This window comes from Panthera uncia, chromosome B4 (assembly GCF_023721935.1).
Source record: "Panthera uncia isolate 11264 chromosome B4, Puncia_PCG_1.0, whole genome shotgun sequence".
Classification (NCBI taxonomy): Eukaryota; Metazoa; Chordata; class Mammalia; order Carnivora; family Felidae; genus Panthera; species Panthera uncia.
In genome coordinates, this window is record NC_064809.1 from 62,467,495 (window position 1) to 62,484,609 (window position 17,115).

Consider the following 17,115-nt stretch of genomic DNA (forward strand, 5'->3'; position numbering starts at 1 on the left):
TTTTCATTTCTTCCTGATTGTTTTTTACCTCTTTTTTTCTGCATTAAGTGTCTCCCTGAAGTCTTCCATGCTTTTCTCAAGCCCAGCGAGTATCCGTATGACTTTTGCTTTAAATTCTGTATCAGGCATATTGTATCTGTTTCAGTTAGATCTCTGGCCATGACCTTTTCTTGTTCTTTATTTTAGGAAGAATTCCTCCATCTTAGTATTTTGTGTGGGTCTCTGTCTGTGTTAGAAAATCCTGTTATGTTTCTTGCTCCTGTGAGTAATTGCTTTATGAAGAAGAGGTCATGTAATGTCTAGGGCCTGATACTTCAGGAAGTGTCTCGGTATTTGCTGCATGCACTCTACTTCTATATTTTGACTGCTCTGCCCCTGAGGTCAGAGGCTCATCTGCAGAGGCTCTCCTTGCCTGCAATGAAGAATGTTTGGACCTTGGCCAGGGTGTGGTGAGTTTTAACTGTATGTGCTCTGGTCTGCTATTTAAATGAGACCTGATGCTATTTCCATTAGACCTAAAGCTTTGCAGGGGTGCCTGGGTGTCTCAGTCGGTTGAGCATCCAACTTCGACTTAGGCTGATCACACAGCTCATGGGCTCGAGCCCCAGGTTGGGCTCTGTGTTGATGGCTTAGAACCTGCTTCAGATTCTGTGTCTCCCTCTCTCTTTTCCCTTCCCCACTTGTGCTCTGTCTCTGTCTCTGTCTCTCTCAAAAATAAATAAATAAATAATAAATTTTATTTAAAAAAAATAAAAACCTGAAGATTTGCAGAACTCTGTGGTCAGTGGATATGGTGTGTGTGGAGGTTTCTGCTCATCTTCTGGGGAAGAGACCTGCTGCACTGGTCCTACAGCACACTTGCCCAAGAAAAGGAGAGCCAGCAGAGCACAGGGGAGCAGGACCTGGTATAACCAGTTTAGGCAGCCAGTGTTGGTTGCTGTGCTGTTTAGTTGGTTTATGCTGAAGGGTGGGGAGGGAAATGGTGCCTGCTATCTCCTTTGTCCCTGTAGAGGGGAGTCCATGTTGCTGCTCTTGGGGAAGCCCTCCCAGAAGAGTAAATAATTTCCTCTCGTGTGTCCTTGGCATTTTTCAAATTGCTGTTCTCTCACTGTGTCCAGGTTGCTTGCCTGCTTGGACCAGTGCAGTATATTCTGGGTTCTATTCTAGCCAAGCCTGATGACTTTTAAAACTCCAAACTTTAGGGACCTGCTGTGGTGGGGACCTGCACTGGTCTTCTGGTTAAGGGTCTTGCTGTGCTAGGATCAATGCAGATTTGAGCCAGAAGTGCGGTCACACCAGAACACAGGGCCTTGGGATTTGGAGAAAGCAGGCTTAATAGCCAGTGTCTGAGTTAGCTGCGCCCAGCAGCGTGTTTCTCTGTCAATGCTGAGGGGCAAGGGAATGAAATGGTGCCCCCTGGCTCCTTCTTCTATGGAGAGGTAATGCAACCTCTCACAGATGTGCTCCAAGAGGAAGGAAGGGGTGCCTGGGTGGTTCAGTTGGTTAAGCGTCCCACTTCAGCTCAGGTCATGATTTCACAGTTTGTGAGTTCAAGCCCTGTGTTCGGCTCTGTGTGGACAGCTCAGAGCCTGGAGCCTGCTTTAGGTTCTGACTCTGTCTCTCTGCCCCTCCCCTACTCGCTCTCTGTCTCTCTGTCTCTCTCTCAAATATAAAAAATAAAACATAAAAAAAATTTAAGAGGAAGGGAAATCTCACCCATGTGCTCTAGGCAATCCTCAGATTGCATCATCTGCCCGGGGTGGCTTGCATGTCTTCTCTCCTTGCATGGATTTTCTCTCATAAAAGAATCTTTTCTTTCTCTCAAGGAGTAGGGCAACACCCTCAGGTCTTTATCCCAGCCAAGCCCATGGACCTCCAAAACTCCAGTCCTCAAACCCCTCTGGTTGCAAGAACTCACAAAAAGCAACCCCTCTCATTTTCCCACCAATGGCTTTGGAGAAGTGTTCTTGTCTATATTCTTGCGTGCTCCACTCTCTCTTACCTTTCTTCATGACCAGGGCTCCCTCCCCTCAGCAGCACCCTTGATCCCTTTCTCCTAAACCGCATCCCCATACTTCCTATCTTCTTTAATGTGGCCTCCTCTCTTCCTCTAGTTGTGCAGCTTGTTCTGTCAGTGGTCAGGTCAATTTCTTGGATACTCATAATGATTTGGTAGTTATCTAGCTGTGTTTGAAGGATGAGGCAAGTCTACAGTCCTCCTACCACACCACCATCTTTGCTCCTGCTGAAGGACACCATTTATAGAAAATACATAAACTAACAAGTGTGACTATGTTCTAATAAAATCTTATTTATAAAAACAAGCAACAGCCACATCTGGCCTATGGGTTAATGTTTTTCAACTCTTGCATTAGTTTACTTAATATTCAAAAAAATATGAGAATTATTATCTCCATTTTACAGGTAAAGAAATAGGGACAGATAAGGAAAGAGAAAGCTCATGTAAATTGCCCAGGTTCACACAGTTATCAAGTTACAGAACTGAGATGTAATCCCAAGCAATCTGTCTCTAGAGAAGTGTCCTTCAGCCATGATTAAAAACAAAATGTTTTTTAATGTTTATTTATTTTTAAAAGAAAGAGAGAGACAGAATGTGAGCAAGGGAGGGGCAAAGAGAGAGGGAGACACAGAATCTGAAGCTGGCTCCAGGCTCTAAGCTATCAGCAAAGAGGCCAATGTGGGGCTCGAACCCACAAACCATGAGATCATGACCTGAGCTGAAGTCAGATGTTTAACTGACTGAGCCACCCAGGCACCCCTCAGCCATGATACACATAAATGCACATGTGTATTTTTTTTTTTAATCTTACACTATACATACTGTTCTGCATGTTATTTTCTTTTAATGGTATCATGGCTATCTTTCCATATCAACATATTTATAAATCTACCTCATACCTTTTAGTAGCTGTACAGTATTCTATTGTATGAGTTACCAATCAGTAAATATCTAGCTTATTTCTGTGCATTTGCACTTAAAAACAATGCTTCACTGAGTATCCTTGTACTGAGGTATTTGCCCACAGGTGCTCACATATCTAAAAATTTAGGGAAAATTACCACAATTGCTAAGTCAAAGAATATATCAGTTAGAATACATTTTAAAAACAGAACAAAACAAACAAAAATTTAAAATCACACTCCAGGTTACTTTTAATAGAGGGAACTCAATATGGGGAGCCAGTTTCAAAGACATAGAAGGGAGCCTGAAAGAGCAAATAGGTCACTCAAAGATCTGTAACAACATAAAGCCACCAGGGACTGGAGAGACAAAGAGGTGGTAGTATGACCAGAGGCTGGAGCCAGAAGCACTTTGTGGGAGTTGGATTGTCCTGCCTGGCAGGCACTGGGTCATACATGAGTCAGATGCAGCCACTGCTGGGAATGCCCTGGAATTGAAAAGGGAAAAGAAACATACTAGCTTCTTCTATTCTTTGGCTCTTCAATCTCTTGCTGGTACTTCCTATTGACCGAATCTACCTGGAAGCTAGTGGGCAAAGGAGCCTGGGGTCTGTAGTTTGCAGGAGTCAGCCCCTGTGAGATAAATCTGAGCAGGAGGGTAGGAAATGGAGCAGAGAGCAAATGGGACATGGCTGAAGCAAACAGTATCATGCTTCCAATTTTGATATATATTTCCAATATTTGCCCATCAAAGAAGCTGCAAAGATTTGTAGTTCCAATAAGTATGTCTCTTTTCCAACAAATTCTCCAGCACCATGAATTTATCTATCGAAGTTAAAATGATATTTTGCTGTTTTAATTTGCATTTGTTTAACTATGAATACAGTTGAACATCTTCTTATTTGTTTATATACCATTAATATTTATTTTTTTGTTAATAGTAGGTTCACATCCTCTGTCAATTTTTCTATTAAATTGTTGTACTTTTTCTTATTATTTATAAGAGCTTATTATATATGTATATATACATATATATGTATATATTATATATATGTATTGTGTAGTCAAACATGAATCTTTTGCTTTATAGGAAGTTTTTCCTGAAAGATTATAAATATATTGGCTAGAGAAACCGAATTTTTTTTTCTTCTTTTTTTTTTTTTCTGCTCTAACCAGGAAACATCATGATGACTAAAACTTTAGGTCTCTTCTAGGTTGTTATTCCAAGTTAACAGATCTTAGAATTGAGAATATCCTCTTGTACATCCTACATTCCTTCCGCATTAATCTCCAAAGGAATTTCTTTCTTTTTAAAAATTTGTTTATGTTTATTTTTGAGAGAGGTAGAGAGACGGAGCATGAGCAGAAAGGGGGAGAGGTACAGAGAGAGGGAGACACAGAATCTGAGGCAGGCTCCAGGCTCTGAGTTGTCAGCACAGGGCCTGACATGGGGCTTGAACTCACAAACTGTGAGATCATGACCTTAGCCAAAGTTGGACACCTACCCAACTGAGCCACCCAGGTGCCCCCAAAGGAATTTCTTAATTAATAAGAGAAGCCCTTTTCCTCCTATCTGAGATATGAAATGTGATTAAATTGGAATCTCTGATTGGCCTCCCATTTTATATCTAGGCCTATACTGTGCCTTGTCTACTCTTAAGTCTATGTTTTGATTTTGGGATATGGATTGTAATGGAGAAGGCCTTGAATTAAAAAGGAGTTGGAGATAGTATTGGAATATGAGTAGAGGGTCATTTTTCCAATACATGCAAAAGTTTTCTCAGCAAAAGTCTAGAGATGGTGCCCATATTGACCCCATGGTTCTAACTGGTCCTATGAAGTTAACAAAAACATGCTTCTCAAAAGCAAGAACTATGTGAGTTTTGTGTTTAACCAGTTTTCCCTAGCATTTGGCATGGTACATAATACAGCAAGGATCCTCAACAAACATTTACTGACTTGAAGATTCTTTAAGTCAGAAGGATCTCCTGCTTCTCCAATATATCTGGGCCTTAAGGTGTGATGACTACAAGGGTGTTAGGAAAGGTGTTTCTGCTATTATGAGATGGCATGGTTAGGTGTCATAATAGTAATTTGTTTATTTTCAAGAATGATGACATGAATCTATTATGATTTATTTGCTTTCCCACTGTGAACCACATGCCTCCCTGGGCAAACCTGGAAGATAATCCTTATATCAATGCATTACAGAATGCTTTAGTAAGGGGGACACCAACATCCATATAAAGCTCTCTGGTGGCTGTACTTTGCCAGCTGGAGATGTCAGTGAAGGATATCGCCAAGGAATAGAGTACTCTCATCTCAAATGTAATGAATGAAGAGGTACAGAAGTGGAAGAAGCATAGCAATCCTTAGGCTTCAGTAACAAGGTGAGTACAATTACCAGAATAACCCACAGAGATGAAGCAATAATCAGAGTGTATGACCTATAGGGATATGTGACAATGTATAATTGGTCATAAGACCTTAGGAAATAAATACAAGGGCAGCCTACCAACATGCCATTTGGCATATTCAGATGGTGATTCTAGGTCTAATAGGCAAAAACCTAACTTAAGTCACTATAATGGGGATTCACAACCTCTTATCCAGTTTGTAGAACTAAACTAATTCACAGACTTGGAGCCCCAAAGTATTCTGCAATATGATCACAGTTGTGAATCTTTAGTAAAGTTTTCCCCAATGACAAGTGGGCCCAGTATGACTGTAAACTGAAAAAAGATAAATGTCTTTTGGGGTTATTTAATATTGGTTTCGAATTGAAGCTAATATCTAATCCTCAGAGACACAAAATAAGCAAAATAAAATAAAACAAAACAAAAGCAAACAAAATCCACCAAGTCCACTATTCAGTATTAGATCTTATGAGGTCAGGTGACAAATCTTGACCAGAATCAATTTCACAGTGGGTCCAATGTCGTGATGGAGCCATCCTATAGTTACTTCCCTACCTCTCAGAATACATGATGAAAAAGGAATATTTATTAACTGTCCTTTGATTGATAGGGTGAAGGCCATTACAGTAAGAAGGTTCAAGTAGAAGCCTACTAAGATAGTGTTCCAAAAGTTATTACGCTTCAGTGGGAAAATTCTAAAGATTTGTATTACCAACATACACTTTAAAGATGCAGAGTGGTGATTTCTACCACAATCCCACTTAATTCTCTGTTGGTGCAAAAGCCACATGTGTTTTAGAAAATGGCTGTAGATTACTGGAAATTTCTTTTTTTTTTTAATTAAAAATTTTTTTTAAATGTTTATTTATTTTTTAAGAGAGGGAGAGATAGAGCATGAGTGGGAGAGGGGCAGAGAGAGAGGGAGACACAGAATCTGAAGCAGGCCCCAGGCTCTGAGCTGTCAGCACAGAGCCCAACACGGGGCTCGAAATCACCATCCGTGAGATCATGACCTAAGCTGAAGTTGGACACTTAAGCTTAACTGACCGAGCCACCCAGGTGCCCCTGTAGATTACCCGAAATTTAACCAGAAAGTGATGCCAATCACAGCTGTGATCCTGGGTGTGGTGTACTTATGGAGCAAATCAACATAGCCTCTGGCACTTGGTATGAGCTAATGACCTAGTAAATAATCCTTTCCAATTCCTTTTAGCAATGATAATCAAAAGCAGCTTGCCATCATGTGTCAGGGATAGCAATAAGCCTTTACCATCTTACCTCTGGACTATATCTTTTTCTCCTCCATATATAGTGTTTATTCTTCTCTATCTTATCCTTTCCTAGAAGATTGACCGTTATGGACACAGTCTGCCAGAGAACAGTAGATAAATCCCACACAATTCAAGACCTACCTCTGTGGTGGATTTCTAGGGGTCCAGTGGCTTGAGGCTATGTTGGGATTTCCCTCTGAAATGAAAGAAGTTGCTGAATGTGGCATTGCACCAAAGGGAGAAAGAAGCATCATACTTGGAGGACCTCTTTAAACTGACAACCTACATTCTGTCTGACGTGTTGCTCCCTCTCATTTACCACGTAACCCATAAGGTTTCTAGTTTTGAGTAAAGCCCAGAGTTAGAAGTTATTGTAGCAAGTCTAGGGTACAGTGCAAGATTCCCTGTTACTTGTGCAGGTGACAGAAGTCCCAATGGTATTGGAAGTGTCTTTGGGAGGCAGAAATGATGCGTTCAGCCTCCAGGAAACCTTAATAGAAGAGTCATGTTAGAGAGCCCTAGAGTTTTGGAAGAAGTACACACCCTCTTCTTCTCCCAACTTTTCTCTTGAAAAGTAGCTCTTCACTTGCTCCTAGGACCTGGTAGAGACTGGGTCCTTAAATGTGGAACATCCAAGTATTTAGTTCACTCAAACTGCCAGTCATAAACTAAGAATGACATGATGATCAAATCAGAACATTACATGGGTACAACAACATTTAATTGCTGTAGCATTTCATTATTTATAATGGCAATATTATATATAAGACAAGGCCCAAGTAGATTGAAGAGGTACAGTTAAACTGTACGAGTGGGTGAGACAGAGCTGCTTGGTAGTAACTACATATACTATTTGCTGTCTTGTCTTCACCTCACATTTAAGGTTTTATATGGAGTTTTCTATGCCCAGAAAGCAGAATAAGAAAAAATGCAGACCTGATTTGTGAATGAGACTCATGATATGCTGACATAAGCCAAAAATGGAAGGCCACTTCACTATAGCTCCACTGAAGGGTAATTCTGAGGTGGTTGAGAAACCCTCCCTGGGGCAGAAATCTGGATCATATAATGGTTGTGCACTTCATAAAAGAGAGGTGACCTGAGATCTGTATCTACACTAATTCATGACTAATGGTAGATCAGTTACACAGAAACTTGATAACAAGAGGATTGGAAGATTGACAAAAAGAGGACAAGAAGAAAGGTGTGGGGATGGACTTATCATAAAGGGTATAGAATGTGAAGATATTTTTTTCCCATGTAAGTGCCACGAGCGGGCATCCACTCTGGAGGAAGAGTCAGTAATCAGGTAGACAAGATGGCCTATCCTCTGCATATGAGTAACCTTCTTTCCCCAGTTACTCCAGCATTTGCTTAATGGACCCATGTACAAGTGTCCATGGTGGCAAGAAAAGAAGCTATGCCTGGCGTCATGGATTGAATTGTACCCTTCTGTGAAAAACTCAAATGTTGAAGCCTAAACCCAGTACCTCAGAATGTGTCTGGTATTTACAGATAAGGCCTTCAGGGCACAGCTACTGTCCAGGGCCTCTAGGTGATGCTGCTGCCCCAGTGGACCAAAAAGGCAGGACCACCACCCAGGTGGGACCAGAAGACAGAGAATCAAACCAAGGAATTTTATTCTTGAGCCTTAAAATCTAATGGAATTTACTCTGCTGCACTTATGAACTTGCTTGGGACTTGTGACTCCTTTGTTCTTTCTGACTTCACCCTTTTGAACTGGGAATTTCTGCTTCCTGCTTATCCCATCATTGTATATCAGAAGTGGATAACTTGTCTGATTTCACATCTTCAGACAATAGAGAGGAATTTTTGCCTCAAGATGAATCATACCTTGAGTCTCACCTATACTTGATTTAGATAATATTTATTTTTATTCTTTAAATGTTTATTTATTTATTTTGAGAAGGCAAGAGAGCATAATCAGGAGACGGGCAGAGACAGATGGAGAGAGAGAATCCCAATAAGGCTTTGTGCTATCAGCGCAGAACCCGACTCAGGGCTCAAACCCACAAACCGTGAGATAGTGACATAAACCAAAATCAAGAGTTGGATACTTAACCAACTGAGCCACCAGGGTACTCCAATTTAGCTAATATTTAGTAGATGAGATCTGAGATGTGCGGGGTGATGCTGAAATGGGTTGACTTTTTTTTTTTAGTTTATTTATTTATTTTGAGAGAGAGTGAGTGATAACATGTGTGTGACTGAGGGAGGGGCAGTAAGAGAGGGAGAGAGAGAATCTCAAGAAGGCTCTACACCCACGAAGATCAACTACACCTGAAAATCAGCTAAACCCATGAAGTCATGAGATCATGACCTGAGCTGAAACCAAGAGTCTGATGCTTAACTGAGTCACCCCAGTGCCCCAAGACTTTTGAGCTGTTGTTATAGGGGTGACTGTATTTTGCCTATAAGAAAGATATAAATTTTGAGGATCCAGAGAGCAGAATGTTATGGACTGAATGGTATTCCACCAAAATTTATATGTTGAAGCTCTAACCTCCATAACCTCAGAATATGATGGTATTTGGAGATAGGGCCATTAAAAAACTAATTAAGTTAAAGTGAATCTGTGAGGGTGGGCCCTAATCGTATCTGACTGGTGTTCTTATAAGAAGGGGAGATCAGGACATACAGACAGAGATACTAGGGATGAGTGCACACAAAGAGCCCTATGAGGACACAATGAGAAGGCAGCCATCTGTAAGCCAAGAAGAGAGCCCTCAGGAGAAACCAAATTTGCCAACACCTTGATCTCGGACATCTAAGCCTCTAGAACTGTGAGAAAATATTTCTCTTGTCCAAGCCACCCAGTCTGTGGTATTTTGTTATGGCAGCTCTGTCAAAGTAATACACATGGGTTTAACTACATCTTCTCATCATCAGATTGAGGTTGTGACTACCAACAACAATAAAGGCCAGTGATGAGCCTGAATATGGCATCATTCCCCAAGAAACCAGGCAAACCTTTGGCAGATGGATTACACTGAATCCCTTCCATCATGGAGATGGAGCAGCTTGTTGTCATAGGGATAGACATACATTTCAGGTATAATTTTACCTGCCCTGCCAAAAATGCTTCCACCAGCTTGTGTGTGCGGTATCCACACACAGACTCAGACCAGGGCATTCATTCTACAGCAAAAACATTGTGACAGTGTGCTCATGCCTGTAATATTCACTTGTCTCAACATGTATCCCATCACCCAGAGCTGCTGAAGATGCCTGCCAGGAGAGGATGCCTTGTGAAGTTGGCACACCATCCTACAGTATGCTGTGTATGCCTTAAGCCAGTAACTAATAAATGTTTCTGTGAAGAAAAGAGTTAATGCCAGGCCTGTGACTCATTTCCTCCCTACCAGGGACACGGTTGACATTAACCATCCTGCCTTGTAAACATGCTAAAGGTATTTACTAGTGGAAATAGATAAGGAATTCATTACCTAAAAATGGCTATACCTTGTCTGTCTAGATTTCTTATTGTAAATAAATCTGGAATTTATGGATTGGTGTACATAATGAGAATTTCTCCTGCAAACCTTTTTATCTATCAAATGACTTTCTCTGAAAATGCACTAAGTGCTCATCTGTTGCTCCAAAACCAAAATACATCCCAGGGTGGAATAAAGGGGAAATTGGGAAGATGTACCCCTCCAGGGATAAATGTTACATTTGTATCTATATCCTATATGTATCAATTGAGCCAATTGGCAAAGTTTGATTTTGGTAAGATCTTTGGTGAGACTCATGTGAGTCCGTTTTGATGATCTAACTATTTGTGGCAATTCAGGTCCATCTCTTCTACTACTGTGATACATAATTCTGGGAGCAAAAGGGATAAAGTGGGAGTAGCTTTTTCACTATTACACATAAACACCTGGTGAATGATTTTTTGCTTCCTATCTGCAATTCTTGGGCTTAGTGTGGTTACAGGTTCTAGCACCCAGGAGAGGTGTGTGTCTTCCTGGGAAAAGAGTCAAGTTTTTGGTAAACTGGAAACTGAGACTCCCCCTGACACTTGGAGTTCTTCATGTCACTGAACCACCAGATAGAGAAGTTGGTCATTCTATTGGCCAAATTGATTGATCATGATTACCAGGGGAAAACTGGAAATGAAATCAAGGAAGACTACATCTAGAACCAAGGAGATTCACCTGGGTACATTTCAGTACTGCCATGACTCATAATAATGGTCAATGGAAAACTGGGAACTTAACAAAGATAGAATCATCAATGGTTGGGTCACCCCACCAGGTAAAGGACTCTGTCTAAAACAAGAAGCTAGCAGAGGTAAGGAGATTATGGAATGGGGGGGGGGGGTAGAAGAAAGAAGATACAATTATCAACTTAACTGTGCAACTAAATCCAGCAGTTGAGAAATTAGTAGACACATTTTATATTAATGAGTTTCCTCCCTTCTTTGTTTTCCCCAGAACACTTATATAAAGAGTTCTGGAAATTGCTAATATTTTTGGTTTCATGTTGAAAGTATGACTGAATTGACATCATCCCATGATAATATGGTGACTGGTGGTACTTTGTATGTCTCTTATTTTGAGGAAAAAATTTCTCATTTTGTCTAAGAACAGAATGCATGGTGAGGATTAAAAAAGAGTAGTGCTGTGTGATTTATATTTGACCATGGCAAATTTATATTTGCCCTGTCCCTTTCCACCCTATTCTGTGTCCATGGGATTGGATCATTATGGACTGCATCAACAGGTTGCCTTGTCCTTGGTTTTTGTATTAGTCTTCTATTGCTGCTATAAAAAATTACCACAAACTTAGTGGATTAAAACAACACATATTTGTTATCTTACAGTTCTGGAAATAAGAAGCCTGAAATGAATGTCACTGGGCTAAAATCAAGGTGGTAGCATGGCTGCATTCCTTCTAGAGGCTCTAGAGGACAATCTGTTTCTTTACCTTTTCCAGCTTCTAGAGACCATCTGCATTCCTTCGTTTATGGCTCCCTCCTCCATCTTCACAGTCAGTAACACAGCATCTTCAAATCCCTCTCTCTGACTCTTCTTTCACTTTCACTTCTCCCTCTTTCACTTATAAGGACCTTTACAACTGCATTGGGCCCACCCCATTATCCCCCGTCTCGAGATTCTTCATCACGTCTCTAAAGTCCCTTGCTATGTTAAGAAAAATATTCACAGTTTCCAGGTATTAGAACATGGACATCTTGGAGAGTCATTATTCTGTCTAACATAATTACCATTTGGATTCAGTCCTTGGGAGTGAGGAGGTGGTGGTGACAAGATTAGAGAGTATAGGGGCGCCTGGGTGGCTCAGTCGGTTAAGTGCCAGACTTCAGCTCACGTCATGATCTCACGGTTTGTGGGTTCGAGCCTCGCGTCGGGCTCTGTGTTGACAGCTCAGAACCTGGAGCCTGCTTCAGATTCTGTGTCTCCCTCTCTCTCTGCCCCTCCCCTGCTTGAACTCTCTCTCTCTTTCTCTCAAAAATAAATAAACATTAAGAAAATTTAAAAAAGAGAGAGAGAGTATGAAGAAAGTAAGTTTGAAGTATTTATTCTCTGGATCCCTCCCTGCTCCTTGCCGCATCCCTTTCTGAAGGCCATGGCTTCTATCAAGTGGCCCTCTCTTCCAGCTTGAAGTATGTTCTTTGAGTTCTTATAATTACTCTGTCCCTTGGCTTTTTGGGTCCAAGGGTGGTAAATGTTCCATGCTCTTTCTAGTCCTGAGAAGCTTCATCATCCTTTTTGGTTTCTCTTCACTGTTCCCACACCATTATAGAGTGCCTTTTTGTTTCTCAATTTCCCTGTTGTTTTGGATGGACCTTGGCTGACAACAGCAGAGCAATGGTGAAACAACTATCTATGTGAAAATGATGATGATGATGATGATGATGATGATGTTGATTACCTACATTTAGATAAAAGCAAACAAATAAACAACCTGTTCTCTCCCTGTACATAATCTTTAGTCTAGATTCTTCATGTCTTCCTATAAAATATCTAGTTTGGCTTTCTCCTACAGCTGTAGTCAACTCTACTAACTTCAAAAGTCATCTTGTATTTAAATCTTTCAATCCATCCACTGTCTCTTTGCAAACTGTAGGGTGTCATTTTCTTCTTCACTAATATGGAATGATCCTCTACCACTTCCAAAACTTCCTCTCATTATTTCCTATATCTTTTTCTTTCTAGCTAACCCCAGGCTTGGAGTTTTCTTTCCTACTAAGATCCAAAGGTTGATAGTTACCATTGTTCTACAGAGAGCTTATTTTAACAAGAAATTCATACCTGAACCCAAAATGGGGGGGTTTGTGGAAAATTATAGACACAAAACATCTGTGAAAAAGGACATCTTTAATGAAGCAATACCTGGGTTTCAGCCTATGCCCAAATTACCAATCCAGGTCCCAGACCTAAAATGAGATATTAAATTTTTAAAAAGATGTATTTATGTAATGTTTAATTATACCTGTAAGAGAAAAGCAATTCAAACTTTTGCCTATTGGTTTGGAAGAGGTGAGGCGAGAGTATAGAGAAATAGGCACTTCCTCATATAGTTTATGCGAGTATAACTTCTATAGGAAACAAATTGACAATAGCTCCTGAAATTGAAAATATATATGTCTTTTGACTCAGAAATTCTACTTCTAAGGGGCACCTGGTTGGCCCAGTCAGTTAAGCATCCAACTTCGGCCCAGGTCATGATCTCACAGCTTGTGAGTTCAAGCCCTGCATTGGGCTCTGTGCTGACAGCTCTGTGCCTGGAACCTGCTTCAGATTCTCTGTCTCCCTCTCTCTCTCTGCCCCTCCCCTGCTCATGCTCTGTCTCTCTCTGTCTCTCAAAAATAAACATTAAAATTTTTTTTTAATCTTTTAAAAATAAAAAAAGAAATTCTACTTCTGAGAATCTACCCTATTGATCTGTTCCCAACTGTGCCAGTTGATCTGTTAACAAAAATCTTTACTCTAGCATGAAACAATCTACATATTCTTCATTAGGAGACTGGGTAGATAAGTTGATCTAAATTATGACCTACACACAATGGAATCCTATGCAGGTGTTAAAAAGAGTCAAGACCTATTGTATGTATTCATTTGGATGTATCTTATATATGATGTGGCTATGAATCAGAAAAGCTATGGATGACATCCAAAATTCACATATTGGGATAGCACAAAGGATCAGACTACAAATCAAACTCATCAAACAAGAGGCTTCTCTAATATTAAGCTTTCCTCTAATTTCAAGGATATAAGTAGTCATAAAGCACTGGTGAGGTAGGGACAGATCTGAGACCCATCCCTCAGATCAATATAGCTCTGGCCAAGATTAGCATGTGAGGTTTCTAAGCAATGTGTTCAGGTGACATGAAAAAAAAACAAAAAACAAAAACAAAAACAAACCCACAACATTTTAGTCACAAAATATCCATTTTATACTCAGATAGTTGCATAGTTTACATGACATTTTACAGGAAGACTTATAAATTCATAGACTCCAGGTTAGTTACCATAACAGTCCTGGTCAACTAGATGCATTCTGCTAAAAGCATTTCATACATAAGGACTCTTCAGCTAGCAAGTACCATTAGCTTCTTTGCCAGGAAGTCTATTTATTAGAATATTCACAAGAAAACTGTATCAGATCTCCTCCTCTCCTTCTTTCCCAGAAGTGCCTCCCAGTAACAAAAGAGAATTAATTGCTGACCTGCTACACAAAAACCCTTTTTTTCTCATATATCATTTAAATATGAATAAAAATTGGGTGGTTCTGAGAATATAAAAATGATGCTGGCTTACATTAAGCCTAAAGGTCTTTAAAATTCAACAAAATAGACATTTATGTGTCTTAGGATATGATCAAGTTTAAGGGTCTTTAGAATTAGAAGGAAATACGTTGAACATATTTTAAAGTATACATGGATAGAGTTCTAATGCAATCCAAATTTAAAAGAACTATGGACTACTCCATATATCCAGAAAGTCTTCAATTTCTTCACCCTCCAAAGTCCATCAAACAACTTTTCTTTCAATGTATTTGTAGATATCTTCTGAAATGTTACTCTTCACCCCCTAACATCCCCTTTATGATAAAAGGAACATGTTTCAATAGTAAGTTGAGCCATAGAAAATTCTTGGTACTTTATTGTGTTGGCCTGCAAAAACAACACTCTCATAAACTTAGACAAAGTACTACATGGACACTACCCTGTTTCATCTCTAAATGTAAGTCAGACAAAATATAGAAAGAGCCAAACAGATAGAAAATGATAAGGCAAGATTGTGGAAGAAGGAAAAGCCCTTGTTCAGGTTAGGAAACCCTGACTTTAGTTTCTCCTTTACCATCTACTAACTGTATTTGGGCCATTCTATTTGTTGCTCCTAATTTCAATTCCCTTACCTCTTAAATGAGACTTTACATGTAGACAGTTAAACTGGATTGAGAAACCACTTCACACGCACTAAGATAGCTATTACCATACAAAACAAAAGTGAAAATAACACATATTGGCAAGGATAGAGAGAAATTGAAACACTTGTGCATTGCTGGTGGGACTATAAAATGATTTAATGCTGTGGAAACAGTTTGGTGGTTCCTCAAAAGAGTTAAACGTAGAATTGCCACATGATCTAGCAATTCTACTCCTAGGTATACAATCAAGAGAATTGAAAGCAAGTACTCCAACAGATACTTGTATATCAGTTTTCATAGAAGCATTATTCACATTAACCAAAGGGTGGAAGCAACCTAAAAATCCATCAATAAATGAATGGATAAACAAAATGTGATATATATCCTGGGAATATTATTTGGCCTTAAAAAAGTATGGAATTCTGATCCGTGCTGCAATGCAGATAAACCGTGAAAACATTGTGCTAAGTGAAATAAACGGGACACAGAGAGACAATTATTGTCTGATTTCACTTATTTTTTAAAAATTTTTTTGTGTTGATTTTTGAGAGAGAGAGACAGACAGAATGTGAGTGGGGGAGGAGTAGACAGAGAGAGAGAGAGAGACACAGAATCTGAAGCAGGCCCCAGGCTCTGAGTTGTTCACACAGAGCCCAATGCAGGGCTTAAACTCACAAACCATGAGATCATGACCTGAGCTGAAGTAGGACGCTTTACCAATTGAGCCACCCTGGTGCCCTGTCTGATTCCACTTATATGAGGCACTTAGAATAGGTACATTTGTAGAGATAGCAAGTAGAATAGAGGTTACCAACAGCTGGGGAAGGGGATAATGGGGAACTATTATTTAATGGGTACAGTTTCTGTTTATGATGATGAAAAAGTTCTGGAGATGGATAGTGGTGATGGTTGTACAGCACTAAGAAGGCACTTAATGCTACTGAATTTTGCACTTAAAAATGGCTAAAGTGATAATCCAGTGAAGAAATGGGCAAAAGACATGAATAGACACTTTTCCAAAGAGACATCCATATGGCTAACAGACACATGAAAAATGCTCAATATCACTCATCATCAGGGAAATACAAATTAAAACCATAATGAGATACCACCTTACACCTGTTAGAAGGGCTAAAATTAACAACTCAGGCATCAACAGATGTTGACGAGGATACAGAGAAAGAGGAACCCTTTTGCACTGCTGGTAGGAATACAAACTTGTGTTGCCACTCTGGAAAACAGTATGGAGGTTCCTCAAAAAATTAAAAATAGAATTACCCTATACCCAGCAATTGCACTACTAGGTATTTCTCCAAAGGAGTGCTGATTTGAATTGGAACATGCACCCCGATATTTATAGCCGCACTATCAACAACAGCCAAAATATGGAAAGAGTCCAAATGTCCATCAGTCCATTGACTGATGGTAAAGAAGATGTGGTATATATATGTATATATTTACATATATATATATATATTTACATATATATATATATATTTACATATATATGTAAATATATATATATATATGGAAAATTACTCGGTGATTAAAAAGAATGAAATCTTGTCATTTGCAACAACATGGATGGAACTAGAGTGTATTATGCTAAGTTAAATAAGTCAGTCAGAGAAAGACAAATATCATATGATTTCACTCATGTGGAATTTAAGATACAAAACAGGTGAACAAAAGGAAAGGGAAGCAAAAAATAACATAAAAACAGAGAGGGAAACAAACCATAAGAGACTCTCAAATTCAGAGAACAAACTGAGGGTTGCTTGTGATGGCCCCTGACAACAATGTGATGATTGAAGAAAAACATTATGCAGAGCTATGTCATAAATAATATAGCCTTGAGAAAATGTAATATTGAAAGGTCTCTCTGGAGAGGCGGCTTATGTACCTCACGGAAGCGGAGCAGCTGGGAACGCCTGGCCCGCTCAGGGTGGAAGGCTGCCTGCTTCTTTTGTTTGTACTTCTCTGCTTCCCCAGAGACCATGACCACCTGCAATGGATCTGATAAGATTCATTGATTGTGCTTGCTCAACCATAAGTTACTCCCACTACATGCTTAAGCAAGTTCT

At 39.7% G+C, this 17,115-nt stretch overlaps 1 long non-coding RNA gene across 1 annotated transcript in view; it reads left to right on the forward strand.

The window, feature by feature from the left end:
* Nucleotides 1-5,090: 5,090 nt before the first annotated feature.
* LOC125918937 (uncharacterized) overlaps nt 5,091-17,115 on the forward strand; it is a 47,385-nt gene continuing 35,360 nt past the window's right edge. Inside the window, exon 1 of the long non-coding RNA XR_007456624.1 lies at nt 5,091-5,312. This is a non-coding gene — a long non-coding RNA (uncharacterized LOC125918937). The remainder of the gene's footprint in view (nt 5,313-17,115) is intronic.